The 19,378-nt window shown below is 35.4% G+C and overlaps 1 pseudogene; it reads right to left on the bottom strand.

Annotated features, from left to right (window-relative positions):
- Nucleotides 1-1,542: 1,542 nt before the first annotated feature.
- LOC100814003 (L-ascorbate oxidase homolog) lies at nt 1,543-18,009 on the bottom strand (annotated as a pseudogene).
- Between the last annotated feature and the right edge of the window lie 1,369 nt (nt 18,010-19,378).

Raw genomic sequence — 19,378 nt, 5'->3', positions numbered from 1 at the left:
TTCCTGAAACTAAAAATCTAAAACTTATAGTAGAAATAATTTCATTATTTTCTAACTTTACCTTATCTCCAATTTTTTTTCAAAGCATTGAAACTAATTCCGCGTTTAATCTGAATCGCCTTTTTACTGCCTTCAAATATTACACCATCATTCTCTTCATATACTCTTCCGTTGAAATACAACACTGTAATAATCGAATTCATGATATACCTACATGAACAAAATTAAAAATAATTAATCATAACAACAGTAGTTTTAAAATAAATAAGTGTATTTGCTTGCTTCATCAACTAACTTAAACTTAAACTTAAACTACAAATTAAAATTTCATTCTTACTTAAAAAACTAGAAGGGAATCAGGTAAATATTTGTAAGGCCTAAAAAACCATCAACAAAGGCTTGTAAATAATTAAACATAATTAAAACAACTTCAAAGTAAAAAACCTAATTACAAAAATTAATACGCTTAAACTTCACGTTAATTTTTTTTTCTAAGAAAAACAATTATTACTTCAATTAAATATTTTGTGAATGATAAAAATAAAAAAAAATTATTTGCTTGCTCTATTAAACTTAAACTAGACATTGATACTTCATTCTAACAAAAAAATTATTACTCCAATTAAATAATTCAAAAAAAATTCCTTAACTTCAAAAACTGGAAGAGTCACCATTAAATATTTTTAAGTCAGAAATAGCATCAACAAAAGCTTATAACCCGAAGGGTCACACGTCAAATTTCTAAGCCACAAAAACCATGAACAAAGAGGCTTACAAATAATTACTCATAATAATTTTAAAATAAAAATTCTAATTCCAAAAATTACTACACTTAAACTTTACCTTCAAATTTTAGTCTAACAAAAAAAAATTATTACTTCAACTAATATTTTGTCAATGATAAAAAGAAAAAAATTATTTGCTTGCTCTATTAAACTTAACCTAGACATTCATACTTTATTCTAAAAAAAATTATTACTCTAATTAAATAATTTATGAAAAAATCCTCAACTTCAAAACCTGGAAGTATCACATATAAATATTCTTAAGGCTGAAATACCATCAACAAAGGCTTATAAATGGAAGGGTTACACTTAAAAAAATTTCAGACGCAAAAACCTAATTCAAATAATTACTGGTAATAATTTTCAAATAAAAAATATAATTCAAAAAATTACTACACTTAAATTTCAGCTTCAAATTTGATTCTAACCACAAAATTTATTACTTCAAAATAAACAATTTGTAAATGATAAAAATTATTCAAAAATTCAAGTTGAAACAGAATGAAAGAAGGCTTCTAAAAAATTGACTCAATAAAAAATCCTTCCTTTAAATAAATACAAAAAATCCTTACTTTAAATAAATAAATAGAACTTTGAAGATGGAATCAACAAACTTCAAACAAAACGAAACTTCAAAGAAAACGTTTCTGCCTTTCTTTCTCTCTTCAGACCACTTTCTTTTTCTCTTCAGGAATGTGAAATTTGAAGTTATACGGTGCTCTTATTCAAACGAAAACTACACGAAGTTTGGCCACTAAAGCATGCATGTGACTAAGCCAAAATTACACGAAGTCGTCTGACCATTAAAGCATGCATGTGACCCTCTGCAAGCAACACTGTATGCATGTGACCCTTACACAGCTGCAAGTCCTAGCCTGCAAATGGCTCAATAATGCCCTAGCCTGCAAATGGCTCACCAACAGTGCCCTAGCTAGCACTTGTGTGTCTCGCAGGAAGCAAATCCAGTTGCACCTGTCTCGCAGAAAGCAATGGCGGCACTGCTCCACGTTGGTCTCGCAGGAAGCAATGGCGGGACTCATCCACGTTGGCACATGTCTCGCCATTGGTGTTGGCGGCTTGTGCATGTCCCTCCATTGCTGTTGGCGGCTTGCGCACGTGGAACCTGTATCGCAGTTGGTGCTGGAGGCACCCTCGCATGGCAGCCACGTCAGCACCCTTCTCGCTAGTGGTGATGGCGGCATCCTTTGCAAAAGAGACCCCCTCTGTTAATACTTTCAGAAGGGACCCTGTTTGATAAATAGTTTGTAAAAGGGTCCCTTTGTGGTAAATTTGCCAACTATGAACCCCTTCCGTGAGTCTGACTTGGGCAGGTGTTTAGCCTTGCCACAAAACAGTGCATTGGGAGGAACAACAGTCTCAGTGTATATGCTCTGTTCATTGTTCCACACCCTGAGATACAATTCTTGTCCCAAATACCATCTTTCCCATATTGCAAACCTCAAGTTCCACATACCCTTATTGTCCAAAGATATCAATATGACACTCCCAAGAGTTTGCATACACCTGCCCATTGCATACACGCAAGAGATTAAATATACAAAATTTTCTAGGAATACATCCTCTAATGTCTTTCAAATACACTCTTTTTACTAATTAGTTGAATGAATATCAGTTTTTTTTTATTCGTAAGAATCAAATACATGTATTAGAAGTTTACAATAACTCACTTAACAAGAATTTGTAGAATGAATCTCAGTTAAATTTTAGTACATAGGAGAAAGTAAGTAAAAGTTGAACAGCATTAGAAAGTATATTGTTAACAAAATATCATTAGTGCAACAATTGACTCACCGGAACACTGTGTCTAGTAATCCCATCAACCAAGTTGTAAGTCTTTCTCGAATTAGGAGTCCACAAGCCATTGCCATATCTTAAAATTTAAATTTGGTTATTCAATTTTGCAATCAATAATTAAATCAAACCCAATTAACAAAAAATAAAAAATAGTTGTCCTACCCAACAACATAGAAGCTAGATCCATCCATGTGCCATGACTGAATGTAATTCTCATTGTTCTGGAAGATTATTTCTGCAAAGTCATGGAAGGTGAATCCTATGACAGATGTGCCTAGTTTGGCAGGGGTGCCTGGAGGGGGAGGAACATCTTTGATTGTGTTGAGGTCAAAGACACCAGGAATGTTGAACCAATCAGCAAGCTTCAATGGGGTGTTTGGGTTGATGTGGGAAATTCCATTCACGGCATATCGTAGCTTTCCATTTATTATGGCTTTGGAATTTGCCAACACAAGTGTCCTTAGAATAGGGATGGTTCCGTAGTGGAATGAGCCCTGAGGATTTGGCCGAGCTGCATTTGCTGTCAAATTCAGTCTTCCAAACAACAGAACAAAACACAGTCAGAGGCAATGATCACAAGATTCCCAATTGAAAACAGGGCAACATTTAAAAAAAATGAATTTATTAACTAAATAGTCTAAACTTAACCTTTTAATTGAATTTTAAGAAATTGTAAACTTAACTAACTTAAGTAAATTATATTCTTACCACTTATTTGAGATGATAAACATTTTCTATTTTTGTTTTTATTTAATTTTTAATTGTAAAAATGCCATATTTTTATTTTATTTTTTATTATATTTGTGTATAAAGTAACAAACATATATAGATATATTTATTATTTTCACTTATTTTTTCTATTTTATACTAAAATTTTGAAAGTAATTAAAATAAAAATAAGGTTTAACTTTTTTTAATTAAAAATGAAAATAAAAAATAAAACTAAAAGTATTTTCTCAAAAACATATTGAATTTAACTTCTAAGCACTATCTGCAAAATTTTTATACTCTCAATCAATCTGAATTCATGATAAAAAAAGAAAAGAAAAGAAAATTGTGTATTTTTTTTTGTTATTATATTATTAGTACGAAGTATTATCGATTTAATAAATAATTAATTTATGTACAAGAATCTGACTAATTATCTTTAATGGAATCAATTCTTTACAATGTTGTATAATCAAACATATATCATTTCTTACTGTACATTTTTTTGTTTGAGAGGGGATAAATCTGAGGAAAAAATTTATAAACCGTACCTGATGGTTCTAGCTTGCTTTATGGACCATTCTACATCGTTAGTTGCTGGGCCTGAGGGTAATGGAATTGGAGCCTTACTGTTGGAGCCAGAATAGCGAAGAGTTGCTGTGGTTGTGAGAACAATAGGGTCGGTAAAACGGCTAGATGCAACAATTGTATAGTCACTGATTGGCGCACTGAGTGTGACCAAAACAGTCACTGATTAGCCCACATGAACATCAAGGGAATCGTACGATTCCTGGATTGTGTGAGCACCTTCAACTTCAATGAGCTTCAATGCATGGGCCTGAATCCTGAAGTTAAATGAGGTTGATAACCCAACATTGGACACACTGAACTTGTATGTCTTCCCTGAAAAGTTATTTAATTTTAGCCAAAATTAATAACCATTGGTGGTAATTTTTATATGAAAATTGAAAACTATCATTATTTCAAGACCATATGGAATAAAATATCATGTTGAATGTTGATGAAAATGGTTACCTGCTTCCCCAATAAATACAACCGCATCTTGTTGGCCATTTATGAGAAGAGCATCGGGATAAGGAAGACTCGTGCCAGCATCCAATAGTCTTCTTAGCACCTGCAAATTAAGGGTTTAGGATATTAATTCATGATATTAATATAGTATCCAAGGTTTTAAAAAATGATCTGTAATCATAATCAAAATCCTTTTGTAATATCATGAATTATGACTAAATTATGAGCAATTCAAAATCTTGAAAATATCCATTGTTGACTAATAAGTTATGACAACTCCATATTCCAACGGATCATAATATGATAGATACCAACTTGTAAGGAAATAAGAACTGAATTTTATTCAAATAAACAAAATAGAAATTACAAATTACATAGGAAACTGAGTAGACTAGTTAATACATAGGTTTTTCCCAAGATGTTCGAGAGCCTGGTCTCTCCCTTCCTAAAAATCCACTCAAAAACTGCCTAACCCCCCTGCTGTTACTCCAGAATTTATTCTGCAATAACTGCTTAAGGCAGTTACGTATGGTCCTAAAAACACACACACCTAATTAAAATAACAACTGCTTGAAATAACTACCATAAACAACAACTGAAACAATTCAGTCCTATTAATAAATCTTAAGTCTTGGCTCTCCTCTTATAATATTTATTTATAAGAGGCCTAACAATACTCCCCCCCACCCCCCCCCCCCAAAAGAGTCACCTTGTACTCAAGGTGAAAAGAATGAAATTGGTGCATGATGGTGTCTACTGGTTCCCAAGTTGATTCAAAGTCTGGGAGGTCAGTCCATTGAATAAGCACCTCGACAATCCCTGCAGCAGTGTTATGCACGGCTTTTACAGCAGCCGGTGTTACCTGCAACTCCAACTCCTCCTGTAGAAGCAAGCTTCATGATGAATCAAGATTGATTCAAAGAAGTTTTGATGATAACAAAGGTGATGACAAAAAGCTCAAAAGTCAAGAACTCTTCATGATAACAAAGATGATGATCTCAAGAATCAAAGAATGAGTTCAAGATTGAATCAAGAACACTTCAAGGTTCAAAAGGAAATTTGATTTCAAGAATCAAGAATCAAGTTTCAAGATTCAAGTTCCAAGAATCAAGATCAAGATTCAAGACTCAAGATTCAAGAATTAAGAGAAGACTTAATCAAGATAAGTATTAAAAAGTTTTTTCAAAAACTGAGTAGCAGATGAATTTTTCTCAAAACCTTTTACCAAAGAGTTTTTACTCTCTGGTAATCGATTACCAGATTATTGTAATCGATTACCAGTAGCAAAATGGTTTTCAAAAAGCTTTCAACTGAATTTACAATGTTCCAATTGATTTCAAAATGTTGTAATCAATTACAATGATTTGGTAATCGATTACCAGTATGTTTGAACGTTGAAATTCAAATTCAAATGTGAAGAGTCACATCCTTTCACAAAAAAGCTTTGTGTAATCGATTACACTGATTTGGTAATCGATTACCAGTGATAGTTTCTGAACAAAATCAAAAGTTGTAACTCTTCCAAAGGTTTTCAAGTTTTTCTAAATGTTATAACTCTTCTAATGGTTCTCTTGACCAGACATGAAGAGTCTATAAAAGCAAGACCTTGATTTGCATTTGAACAACACTTACAACCTTTACAAGCAACTTTTCCACATTGATTTCTGAGTCTCTTTGAACTTTTTCTTCTTCTTCCTTTGTCAAAAGCTTTCTAAAGTTTTATGGTTTTCCAAACCTTGAAAACAAAACTAGTGATATTCATCCTTTTCATTCTCTTCTCCCTTTGCCAAAAAGAATTCGCCAAGGACTAACCGCCTAAATTCTTTTTGTGTCTCTCTTCTCCCTTTTCCAAAAGAAAAAAGGACTAACCGCCTTAATTCTTTTGTGTCTCCCTTCTCCCTTATCAAAGAATTCAAAACGACACAATCTGAGAATTCTTTTGATTCTTCCCTTTCCCATATACAAAAGATTTCAAAGGACTAACCGCCTGAGAATTCTTTTGTATCCCCATTCACAAAGTTTCAAAGGTTTAACCGCCTGAGAACTTTGTCTTAACACATTGGAGGGTACATCCTTTGTGGTACAAGTAGAGGGTACATCTACTTGGGTTTGACTGAGAACAAGAAAGGGTACATCTCTTGTGGACCAGTTCTAGTGGAGGGTACATCTACTAGGTTTTTCAAAGAGAACAAGAGAGGGTACATCCCTTGTGGATCTTTGCTTGTAAAAGGATTTTTACAAGGTTGAAAAGAAATCTCAAGGACCGCAGGTCGCTTGGGGACTGGATGTAGGCACAGGTTGTTGCCGAACCAGTATAAAAACTCTTGTGTGTTTGTCTCCTTCTTCCCTACTCTTTTAATTTCCTCTGTGCACTTTAATTCCCGCTTTTACTTTTGGTTAAGTTTCTTTTCTATTCTTCATTTACTTAACAACATAGTAAAAGCCTTAGAAGAGTAAATTATTAATTAGTAAAGGTTTAGGAATAATTAATTCAACCCCTCCTTCTTAATTATTTTGAGGCCACTTGATCCAACAAGTGGTATCAGAGTAGGTATCTTGTAGAAAGTTTAACCACTTCAAGATTCATGGCTTCTTCAAATCCTTTGTTTCGTGAAGGAAATTCCATTCATAGACCACCCATTTTCAATGGAGAGGGTTACCATTATTGGAAAACCTGTATGCAGATTTTTATTGAAGCCATAGATCTAAACATTTGGGAAGCAATAGAAATAGGACCATACATACCCACTGTAGTAGATGTAAGCACAAGCACTACAACACAAAAACCTAGAGATAAGTGGACAGAAGAAGATAGAAGAAGAATCCAGTATGATCTCAAAACCAAAAACATTATTACTTCAGCCCTAGGAATAGATGAGTATTTTAGAGTGTCAAATTGTACAAATGCCAAGGAGATGTGAGATACTCTCCAACTAACACATGAAGGAACCACTGATGTAAGAAGATCTAGAGTCAATACCCTTACCCATGAATATGAATTATTTAGGATGAACCCTAATGAAAATATCCATAGCATGCAGAAAAGATTTACACATATAGTAAACCACCTTGCCTCTTTAGGAAAAATATTTCCTAATAAAGATTTAATTAACAAAGTTTTAAGATATTTAAGTAGGGAATGGCAGCCCAAGGTAACTGCTATTTCTGAAAGTAAAGATCTCTCTTCCATGTCTCATGCTACTCTATTTGGAAAATTGCAGGAACATGAGATGGAACTCCAACGTCTTAATCAAAATGAAGAAAATGACAAAAAGAAGAGAAGTATAGCCCTTAAAGCCTCATCATCAATGCAAGAAGAAAATGAAGAAGAAGATTCAGATGATGAAAAAGACTTTTCATTCTTTGTGAAGAAATTTCAGAAATTTATCAAGAAAAGAAGAATTGACAGGCGTCAGAACTTCAAAAATGGAAGAAAATCACAAGAATATTCTCAAGTCCTTAGGTGTGACAAATGCAACCAAATTGGTCACATCAAGGCCAATTGTCCTTCAAACGAAGAATGGCTTGAGAAAAGTGAAAAGAAAAGGTATGATGAAAGAAGGACCAAGAAAGCCTACATTGCATGGGATGACAATGATTCATCCGATGGTTCAAAAAAGGAGATTAATCTTCTAACCAAGGATTATGAAAGTGATGAGAACATTTATCAAGAATGAAAAACAAGGAGAAAAAGTATGATCCTCATCTTTGAAGATCTAGACACCTTAATCATGAAAAAGGTAATATCAAAACCATTCTCTTATTAAAAAAAAATTTGTTTTTCCTTCAATCAATTTGATTATGATAACTAACATTTCTTTCATTTGTTTGTTTTGATTGTTTGAAATTATGAGTATGTGTTCTTGATTGAGTTTATCTTATTTGCATGAAATCTTCATTAAAATATTTTAATTATATCTATAATCATTATTCTTCAATACTTGTGTTTGATTGCTTTGATATAATTGAATATCTACATGTTTTAATAGTTTTGCATAATATGATATGTGAATTACATGATTAAGAATCATTCATAAAGTATTTTTAATATATTTTTTTTTCTTAAAAAGTATTTTGATAATCATTCAAAATTCCTTCTCTTCTAAAAAGTCTATCAACTTTTGTTTTCTGGCTAAAATAACCTCTGGTAATCGATTACTATAATAGTGTAATCGATTACAAGTAGTTATTTTTGGCTATGTTTCTCTCTGGTAATCGATTACCATATTTGTGTAATCAATTACAACGCGTCCCTGCACCTATATATTCAAATTTCAAATTCTGAAATCTACAACTTTCCTCTCTTTCGAAAACCCTTGCCCCAAATCTTTCTTCAGCCATATCTCACTCATTTCTTGTCCAAATCACTCACCACAAAGCCCAAACTTCATATTTTTTCATTCTCTTTCATTTGAACCAATTGAAATTTCGAATAATCTCTTCAAATGGCGGAACCATCAAAGAAGCGAAAGGGCACTTCGAGTCGGAGTCAACGGCATTTCGGGTCACAGGAAATGCCGATTCCTTCCTCTATTCCCTCTGGATCATTGTTTTCATCTGATGAACAACGGATACGGTACACAAATCTCTTTTCGTCTCGTTCCATTATTGATCCAAAATTCATTGATGTGGATTTCTTTTCAAATGAGAGTTTTGAATGCATTCAAGCATTTGAAAACTCCAATCTTATTCCTTTCATGTCTTTAAAATTGCCTGTTTATTCTGATTTAGTCAAAGCCTTATCTTCAAACTTAGAAATCCAAGAAGGCACCCCAATGTCTAAAGTTTATGGGATTAAGATGGTCATTGACCAATCCCTATTCTATGATTTAACCCAATTGCCAAGTGAAGGTGTACCATTTGAAGGTGCATTGATTGACGATTGGAAGTTTGATTTTTCTATGCATGATGCCCGCCGGTTGGTTTGCACCAACCAAGCGGATATGATCGGAAGGCTTCTTGCCGGTTCATTGGCTTTTGAAAGCCGCATCCTTCATTATCTAATTGTTCGCATCTTGCTTCCGAGATCTTCAAACCTTGCACAGGTTTCTGAAGAAGATCTCATTGTTATGTGGGTCTTTCATAACGGTCTACAAATTGATTGGGCACATCTTGTTAGATATCGCATGCATAAGGCATTGCGATTGAATGCTCCATTGTCATATCCACATCTAGTCACTCTCTTCCTTCAACACTTTAACATCCCTCTTGATTCTGAACCTTATGTTCCAATCAAGAGATCCTTCCTAATAGGCGCTTCAGTCATTGCATCCTTTGGTTATCAAAAAGAGCATGATGGCTCTTGGGTGAAAAAGGGTGCTCGACATGTTGGTGAAGAAGGACATGATGGAGAAGATTCATCTCTTCTTTCAAAGATTTTGGACAGGTTTGATGGTCTTCAAACCTTTGTTGGTGAAAGGTTTGACACTTTGAAATTACAAGTGGACATGCGCTTCAATGAGATGGAGTCAAGAATCACCAAGGTTGAAGAAGATGTTTCTTATATTCGTTCAAGCTTTGATCTACCACCACCGCCGCCACCATCATCTTAGTTTTCTATTATTTAATATTACTAGTACTTTGATTTCTAGCCGTGTATTTGGCTATATTATTATGATATTAGAAAAATTTACTATTTCTTTATTTGCATGGTATGTTTGAACAAATATTAATTATGTTATTTGACTATGTGGTTTTTATATATATTTGATCTATTCATGGTTCTTGCTTCATGATTTGGTTTATATTTTTCCATGAATGTTGTGTGGATGCTTAGTTGTATTTGAATGCTTCAAACTTGTTACGCACTTTGGCTTTTTGTTGATGACAAAGGGGGAGAGAAATAGGGATTAAATCAAGAACTCACATGAGTAATCAACTTAATTGTAAGAGAAGCATAAATTCAAAAACAAAGGGGGAGAATGGAAATTTATGTGAGTGATCGACTATGAAAAAGTGTGTGTGTGTGTGTGTGTGTTTCTTGATTTCAGAAGTTGTCATCATCAAAAAGGGGGAGATTATAGAAGCAAGCTTCATGATGAATCAAGATTGATTCAAAGAAGTTTTGATGATAACAAAGGTGATGAAAAAAAGTTCAAAAGTCAAGAACACTTCATGATAACAAAGATGATGATCTCAAGAATCAAAGAATGAGTTCAAGATTGAATCAAGAACACTTCAAGGTTCAAAAGGAAATTTGATTTCAAAAATCAAGAATCAAGATTCAAGTTCCATGAATCAAGATCAAGATTCTAGAATCAAGAGAAGACTTAATCAAGATAAGTAATAAAATTTTTTTTCAAAAACTGAGTAGCACATGAATTTTTCTCAAAACCTTTTACCAAAGAGTTTTTACTCTCTGGTAATCGATTACCAGATTATTGTAATCGATTACCAGTAGCAAAATGGTTTTCAAAAAGCTTTCAACTGAATTTACAACGTTCCAATTGATTTCAAAATGTTGTAATCAATTACAATGATTTGGTAATCGATTACCAATATGTTTGAACGTTGAAATTTAAATACAAATGTGAAGAGTCACATCCTTTCACAAAAAAACTTTGTGTAATCGATTATACTGATTTGGTAATCGATTACCAATGATAGTTTCTGAACAAAATCAAAAGTTGTAACTCTTCCAAAGGTTTTCAAGTTTTTCTAAAGGTTATAACTCTTCTAATGGTTCTCTTGACCAGACATGAAGAGTCTATAAAAGCAAGACCTTGATTTGCATTTGAACAACACTTACAACCTTTACAAGCAACTTTTCCACATTGATTTCTGAGTCTCTTTGAACTTCTTCTTCTTCTTCCTTTATCAAAAGCTTTCTAAAGTTTTCTGGTTTTCCAAACCTTGAAAACAAAACTTGTGCTATTCATCATTTTCATTCTCTTCTCCCTTTGCCAAAAAGAATTTGCCAAGGACTAATCGCCTGAGTTCTTTTTGTGTCTCTCTTCTCCCTTTTCCAAAAGAACAAAGGACTAAACGCCTGAATTCTTTTGTGTCTCCCTTCTCCCTTGTCAAAGAATTCAAAACGGCACAGTCTGAGAATTCTTTTGATTCTTCCCTTTCCCATATACAAAAGATTTCAAAGGACTAACCGCTTTAGAATTCTTTTGTATCCCCATTCACAAAGTTTCAAAGGTTTAACCGCCTGAGAACTTTGTCTTAACACCTTGGACGGTACATCCTTTGTGGTACAAGTAGAGGGTACATCTACTTGGGTTTGACTGAGAACAAGAGAGGGTACATCTCTTGTGGACCAGTTCTAGTGGAGGGTACATCCACTAGGTTTTTCAAAGAGAACAAGGGAGGGCAAATCCCTTGTGGATCTTTTCTTGTAAAAGGATTTTTAGAATGTTGAAAAGAAATCTCAAGGACCGCAGGTCGCTTGGGGACTGGATGTAAGCACGGGTTGTTGCCGAATCAGTATAAAAACTCTTGTGTGTTTGTCTCCTTCTTCCCTATTCTTTTAATTTCCGTTGTGCACTTTAATTCCCGCTTTTACTTTTGGTTAAGTTTCTTTTCTATTCTTCATTTACTTAACAACATAGTAAAATCCTTAGAAGAGTAAATTTTTAATTAGTAAAGGTTTAGGAATAATTAATTCAACCCCCCTTCTTAATTATTCTGAGGCCACTTGATCCATCACCTCCGATAACATAGGTGGTAAAGATTGAGGATTCGCTGAAGGGGAGAGAGCCTTCTTGAGTAAAGAAACATGGAATACCAGGAGGATTTTACTCTCTGGTGGAAGGGTTAACTCAAAAGCAACTGCCCCAATCTGTTTTGTGATTTGGTAAGGACCATAAAAACGTGGACTAAGCTTCTCATTTGTCTTCCTAGCCAATGACCGTAGCCTATATGGTTGTAACTTGAGATACACCCAATCACCAACATTTAATGGTATTGAACGCCTAGATCGGTCAGCATACTTCTTCATTTGATTCTGCGCCTTGGCCAAATTTCCTTTGAGATCATGTAACATTTGGTCCCTGTCATTAGTCATCATGTTTACCTCTTCCACAGTTGATGGAATAATGGCTCCTTTCAAAAGATGGGGTGGGTCATGACCATACAAGGCTTTGAAAGGAGTCAATTTCAGAGAGTTGTTGTAGTTGGTGTTAAACCAAAACTCAGCCCAACTTCACCACTTAGGCCATTGTTGAGGTTTAGTCCTTGTGAGGCATCGCAAATAAGTCTCCAAGCAAAAGTTGACCACCTCGGTTTGGCAATCTGTTTGGGGATGGTAAGCAGAGCTAAATTTGAGTCTAGTGCCAGCCAATTTGAACAATTCTGACCAAAAGTGGTTGAGAAAAATTTTGTCACGATCTGATACAATCGAAGAAGGGAACCCATGCAATTTAACTATCTCTTTGATAAAAACTTCAGCAACCTCTTTTGTAGTAAAAGGATGACTAAGTGCAAGGAAATGAGTGTATTTAGTCAATCTATCAACCACTACTAAGATGACATTTTTTCCGTGAGCCTTGGGTAGCCCTTCAATGAAGTCCATGGATATATCAGCCCATACTTGAGTTGGTATAGGCAGTGGTTGAAGAAGTCCTGCTGGAGAAAGAGCTTGATATTTATTCATTTGGCATACCTCACATGTAGCTACATGTTGTTGGATGTCTTTCCGCATTCCCTCCCAATAAACAACTTCTGAAATTCGTTTGTAGGTTCTAAAGAAACCCGAATGCCCCCCACAGCCGAATTGTGAAATTCTTGTAACAACAATGGAATTCGAGATGAGCCTTTGGGAAGCCCTAACCGTCCTTTATAAAACAGTTTCTGGTTCTGAAATTTATAGCCCGGATGGGATTTAATATCTTGTATCAGATCATGAATGATTCCTTGGAGCTTAGGATCGTGGTGAATTTCAGTTTCCCAATCTTTTATTTGCTTAAAGTGGACTGAAGACAAAGCTGAAAATGTCATCTTTCTAGAAAGAGCATCAGCCACCCCATTTTCCTTTCCTGGTCTATATTGTATCTCAAAATCAAAACCCATGAGTTTAGAGGTTCACCTGAAATATTCCTCGCCCATTACTCGCTGTTCAGTGAGGAATTTAAGGCTCTTCTGATCAGTTAAAATTATGAAGTGCCTTCCCAACAAGTAGTGCCTCCATTTTTGGATAGCCATCACAATTGCCATTAATTCCCTCTCATATACTGACTTAGTTTGCGCCCTATCAGATAAAGTTTGGCTGAGAAAAGCCACAGGTTGCCTTCCTGCATTAGAACTGCTCCTAGCCCTTTGTAGGATGCATCAGTTTCTATAGTAAACATTTTGGAAAAATCAGGGACTGTCAGAATAGGCAATTCAGCCACCAATTGCTTTAAGTTTTCCAAGGCAGCTTGTGCTTCCTCATTCCACTGAAACTTATCTTTCTTCAACAATTGAGTCAAAGGTCGGGCTATCTTACCATAGTCCTTAACAAACCTTCTATAGTAACCCGTCAACCCCAAAAATCCCCTCAGAGCCTTAACAACCTTGGGTATAGGCCAGTCCAACATAGCATCAATTTTCCGGGGGTCTGCTGCCACGCCTTCTGCAAAAATGATATGACCCAAATATTCCAATTGAGTTTGGCTAAAAGTACATTTTTTTCTTATTAGTAAACAACTGGTTCTCCTTCAACAATGCCAAAACAGCCCGTAAATGCTCCTTATGGTCATCCTCACCTTTGCTGTAAACCAGAATATTGTCAAAGAAAACAAGTACAAATTTCCTCAAATATGGCTTTAGCACCTCGTTCATAAGAGATTGGAAGGTGAAGGTGCATTGGTGAGTCCAAATGGCATGACAACAAACTCATAATGCCCTTCATGAGTCCGGAAAGCCATTTTATGAATGTCCTCCTCACACATCTTGATCTGATGGTAACCGGATCGTAAATTCAACTTTAAAAAACCACCGCTCCTCCCAATTCATCAAGCAGTTCATCTATAATAGGAATAAGAAACTTATCTAGTATAGTAATCTTGTTAAAAGCCCAATAATCTACACAAAAACGCCATCCACAATCTTTTTTCTTCACCAAGATTATAGGACTAGAATAAGGACAAACACTAGTTCTGATTATACCAGAGTTAAGCATATCATCTACTAACCTTTCAATTTAATTTTTCTGGTAATGTGGGTACCTATACGGTCTGATGTTGGGAATATTAGACCCTTCCTTCAGCTGAATCGCATGATCTTGCCTCCTAGGGGGTGATAATCCTTTCGGCTCTTGAAAGACTAATTCATACTCCTCCAAAATCGATTCTATCCAAGCAAGATAAATTGTTGACTCTCTACCTTTCCTTTGCAAGTGACTGTACTTCACTAGGAATCCTTGATCTTGATCACTTAGAGTCTTTAGGATAGATTTTAAAGAGGCTACAACCCTAGTTAAAGTCGAGTCTCCCTTCAATGTGTGGTATCCGTTCGCAACTGGAATTTTAAGAGTTAATTCACGAAAATTTGCTCTTACTTCTCCCAAACTAGCCAACCATTCCATTCCCAACACCACATCCACTCCTCCAGGATCAAAGACATAGAAATCTTGTTGAATTTTTAGACCCTGCATCTCCAATGTCATTTCGAAACATATCCCTTTACAATCTAGCTTTCTCCCATCACCCACCTCCACAGTATAGATGGAGGTTGCATTCATATCTAATTCCTGTTGTTTCACAAACGTGGCTGAAATAAAATTATGAGAGGCTCCACAATCAATAAGTACCATGACTTGTTCCTTCCCAATCTTATCCCACAACTTAATTGTTTTCTTTGATGAAAGTCCAGCAATAATACACAAAGATAACTGGAGGTCTTTTGGCTCCCCCTCTTCCTCAATTGCATTAGTATCCCCCGCTATACCCACTTCGTCATCCTCTTCGGTCAACACTAAAACTTGTAACTATTTGTTGGCACACACATGGCCTGAACCAAACTTTTCATCACACCGGGAACACAATCCCTTCCTAGACCTTTCTTGTAACTCCGCATCTGTTAACTTTCTAAAGTTTCTTCCTCTGAAGGTATTGGAAACCTTCACTACACTTCGGACACATTGGATTGTTGCTTCGCTCCCGGTTCCCACGTCACTGTGCGGTTGCTGCTATACATCCTCATTGGATTGTTGCTTCGCTCATCGCACTTGTTGGATTTCCCCCTTTGATGGACAACTAGTTTTTCTCATCCACTCACTGTTCACAATCCATTAAATCAGACAAACTTTCTGTTGGATGGAGCTTTAACTCTGCCCTAATTATTTCCTTTAGTCCATTCAAAAAAATCCCTCTCAAGTACGCTGGTTCTGCACCCTTTAACGGACCAGCATAGAGATCAAACTTCTCTCAGTATTCTTCCACTGAGCCTGTTTGTTTGAGACTCAGCAACAATTCAAAAGGACTTTCAACCATGGTGGGTTGGAAACGCCTAATAACCGCTGTCCGAAAATCCTCCCAATTTGGATGGTGCGTAGAAAACTCCCACCATTGATACCAAGTCAACGCTTTCCCTTCCATTGCTACCATAACCGCCTATAACTTTTGCACTCCAAACATCCCCTTCAAATCAAAATACCTCTCTACTCTGGTTGTCCAGCCATACACATCCTCTCCATCAAAAACAGGTATCTCTAACTTCCTTCATCTATCCACTTTTTGTCGTCCTCCATTGTGACTTTCGTGTGTTTCACCTTGAGGACAAGGTGACTCTTTTGGGGGGGAGTATTGTTAGGCCTCTTATAAGTAAATATTATAAGAGGAGAGCCAAGACTTAATATTTATTAATAGGACTGAATTGTTTCAGTTGTTGTTTATGGTAGTTATTTCAAGCAGTTGTTATTTTAATTAGGTGTGTGTGTTTTTAGGACCATACGTATCTGCCTTAAGCAGTTATTGCAAAAAAAATTCTGTGTGTGTTTTTGGGACCATACGTAACTGCCTTAAGCAGTTATTGCAGAATAAATTCTGGAGTAACAGCAGGGGGTTAGGCAGTTTTTGAGTGGGTTTTCAGGAAGGGAGAGACCAGGCTCTCGAACATCTTGAGGAAAACCTATGTATTAACTAGTCTACTCAGTTTTCTGTGTAATTTGTAATTTCTGTTCTGTTTCATTGATAGATACCAACTGGTAAGGGAATAAGGACTGAATTTTATTCAAAGAAACATAATAGAAATTACAAATTACACTGGAAACTAAGTAGACTAGTTAATACATAGGTTTCCCCCAAGATGTTCGAGAGCCTGATCTCTCCCTTCCTAAAAAACCACTCAAAAATTGCCTAACCCTCCCTACTGTTACTCTAGAATTTATCTTGCAATAACTGCTTAAGGCAGTTACGTATGGTCCTAAAAATACACACATAATTTATTCTACAATAACTGCTTAAGACAATTATGTATGGTCCTAAAAACATGCACACCTAATTAAAATAACAACTGCTTGAAATAACTATCATAAACAACAACTGAAACAATTCAGTTCTATTAATAAATATTAAGTCTTGGCTCTCCTCTTATAATATTTACTTATAAGAGGCCTAACATAATATAACTAATAGATCCTAATTAGTATTTGCTACTATGTAGCCTGATATAATGAAGTGCTTAATAACACAAGTTTCTAACGATTGAAACAAATCAGAATCATTAGTTTAAGAATGGCAGAATAACTAAAGATTTTGTGCCAATTTTGAACTATAGTATAAGCAATTAAGCATGTAAAAAAAACAATTTAAGGGGATTGATTTCTTTACTTTGTGATTGGTTTTGTACCAATCTCCAATAAGTAAGGTGAATTCTCCATCTGGGGCAGGATATGCGATGGATATCACAGATCTTTGGGCAACATTGAATCCCCCAAAACCACCAGCAGCTTTATGAATTTTGGTTGATGGGAAATAAGTGTAAGTTCCAATTTGATCTTTTACTTGGAACTTGTATGTCCAGTTGCTTTTGGGAGGGATTGGACAGTTGGTTCCTAAAACTCTATCCTGCCATGATGTCCTTCTTTGTTTTATTCCATTCCTGTCTTACATTACGCCAAAGGAATAAAGGGCTAATATTACACTCCAGTATTAACATCTTCAGAACCAACCAGCAATGAGTGGAACTTAAAATAAATTGAGAAAAAAAATTACTTTAAATTATTTATACATTAAACTCCTTTTTTCCCGATGTATGTGATATGATCTTTTTATTTTACAAAAATTAATAATCAATATATTTTTTTTCTTTACCCGTGGATCCATGAGTATCTTAGTCTACAGAGTAAATTGAAAAGAACAACTAACCATGTGATGAGGAATTTTTCATCTAGCTTGTTAATGACATTCACAAGGATATTGTCATTGCTGATGGCTTCAATTGTAGGGCCCGTGAATTGACCATTGATAAGAATGCCCTGGTAAGAAAGAAAATAAAATATCATATTCATACCCATTCCAATTGTGAAAAAGTGGCATTTTAAAAGGGTGGTAAAAAAAAGACCAACCGGTTGAGGAACATCTAGAGGATAAATTGTTCCGTTAGTAATTTCCCATGTTAAGTACTGATATCGATCTTCTGCAATAACCGAGAGAGCACTCCAGCAAGCCAAAATTCCAATAAAAACTGAAGGAAGAAAGGTCTGCTTCATCTTGTACCTAACTAGCTGGCAAATTTGGAATGTCATTTTACATTATGTGTTGGGCTGTGACCTAAATCCATATGGAAGAGTATTCTGTTATTTTTTTTTTTGTTTTATCCTCTGCCTATATAAGGCAAGGATGCCCTGTATTTTCAAGATATAGGATAAGCTTCCACTTGTATACTGCAATCATAATAAAAAGCTTTCTGTTTTTCCCTCTCGTGGATGTAGCCTTGATCAAGGTGAACCACGTAATTTTGTGTGTGTTCTTTCTCTCCTTTCTTCTCTTTCCATTTTGTTGCAATTCGGTGTGTATGACATTTTCTGGTCTGTTGCATTTTCTGTTGCTTTCTTGTTTGTTCTTCATCACTTCCATAACAAACTGGTATCAGAGCTCTAGTTGCGATCAAGGGAATTCAAGATTCTCGTCTGAATACGAAGATCAAGCTGTGGGAGTCTTGTTTCTGGTTGCTTCTTGGTGATCAAGAACACTCAAGAAATTATGTCAAACACAATCAGGATTGAGAAATTCAATGGAAAGAACAACTTCAATCTGTGGCGCATCAAGATGCGTGCTTTGTTGAAGGAACAACGTGTTTGGGCTGCTGTTGCTTCTGCATCTGTGAAGAAAGAAATGGCTTCTGAATCAAAAGAAAAGGCCTCTATTTCAAAGACTGAAGAACTTGCAGAACAAGAAGAAAAGGCTCACTCACTAATCTTGCTTTCCTTGTCTGATGAAGTTTTATATGAAGTTGCAAATGAAGAAACTGCAAGTGGCATATGGCTCAAGTTGGAAAAGCTGTATATGACTAAGTCAATATGCAATAAGCTCTTCTTGAAGAGGCGTCTTTTTGGTTTACACATGAAAGAAGGTACATCTCTTAAAGATCATCTTGATGAATTAAATTCTATTTTGATGGAATTAAGAGATATAGATGTTAAGATAGAGGATGAAGATGTTGCCATGATTCTGTTAGCCTCTCTACCACCATCATATGAAAGCTTTGTCAATTCTCTTAGTGTTGGTAAGGAATGTGTCACCACGGAGGAGGTGAAATCCAGCTTATACTCAAGGGAACTTCGATCTAAAGCACCTGGAAATTCTGAAGAATCAAATGGATCTGGTCTTGTTGTCTCTAACTCTAACAAGAATATCAAGAAAAAGGTGTTTAAAGGAAAGAAGAAGACTCATGTCAATCCAAAGGATATCTGTAATTACTGCAAGGACCCAGGTCATTGGAAGAACGATTGTCCTAAGAAAAAGGGCAAACCATTTGCTGCTGTTGCCAAGGAAGGTTCCACATCTGAAAATGAGTGTGTTCTCTCAGTTGCCGATCATCACCAACATTCTAAAAATCAGTGGATAATAGACTCTGATTGTTCCTTTCATATGTGTCCTAACAAAACCTGGTTT

The sequence above is a fragment of the Glycine max genome, chromosome 5, assembly GCF_000004515.6.
Source record: "Glycine max cultivar Williams 82 chromosome 5, Glycine_max_v4.0, whole genome shotgun sequence".
NCBI lineage: Eukaryota > Viridiplantae > Streptophyta > Magnoliopsida > Fabales > Fabaceae > Glycine > Glycine max.
Note: the sequence above shows the minus strand (reverse complement) of the source record. Positions and strands in the feature narration are given on the sequence as shown.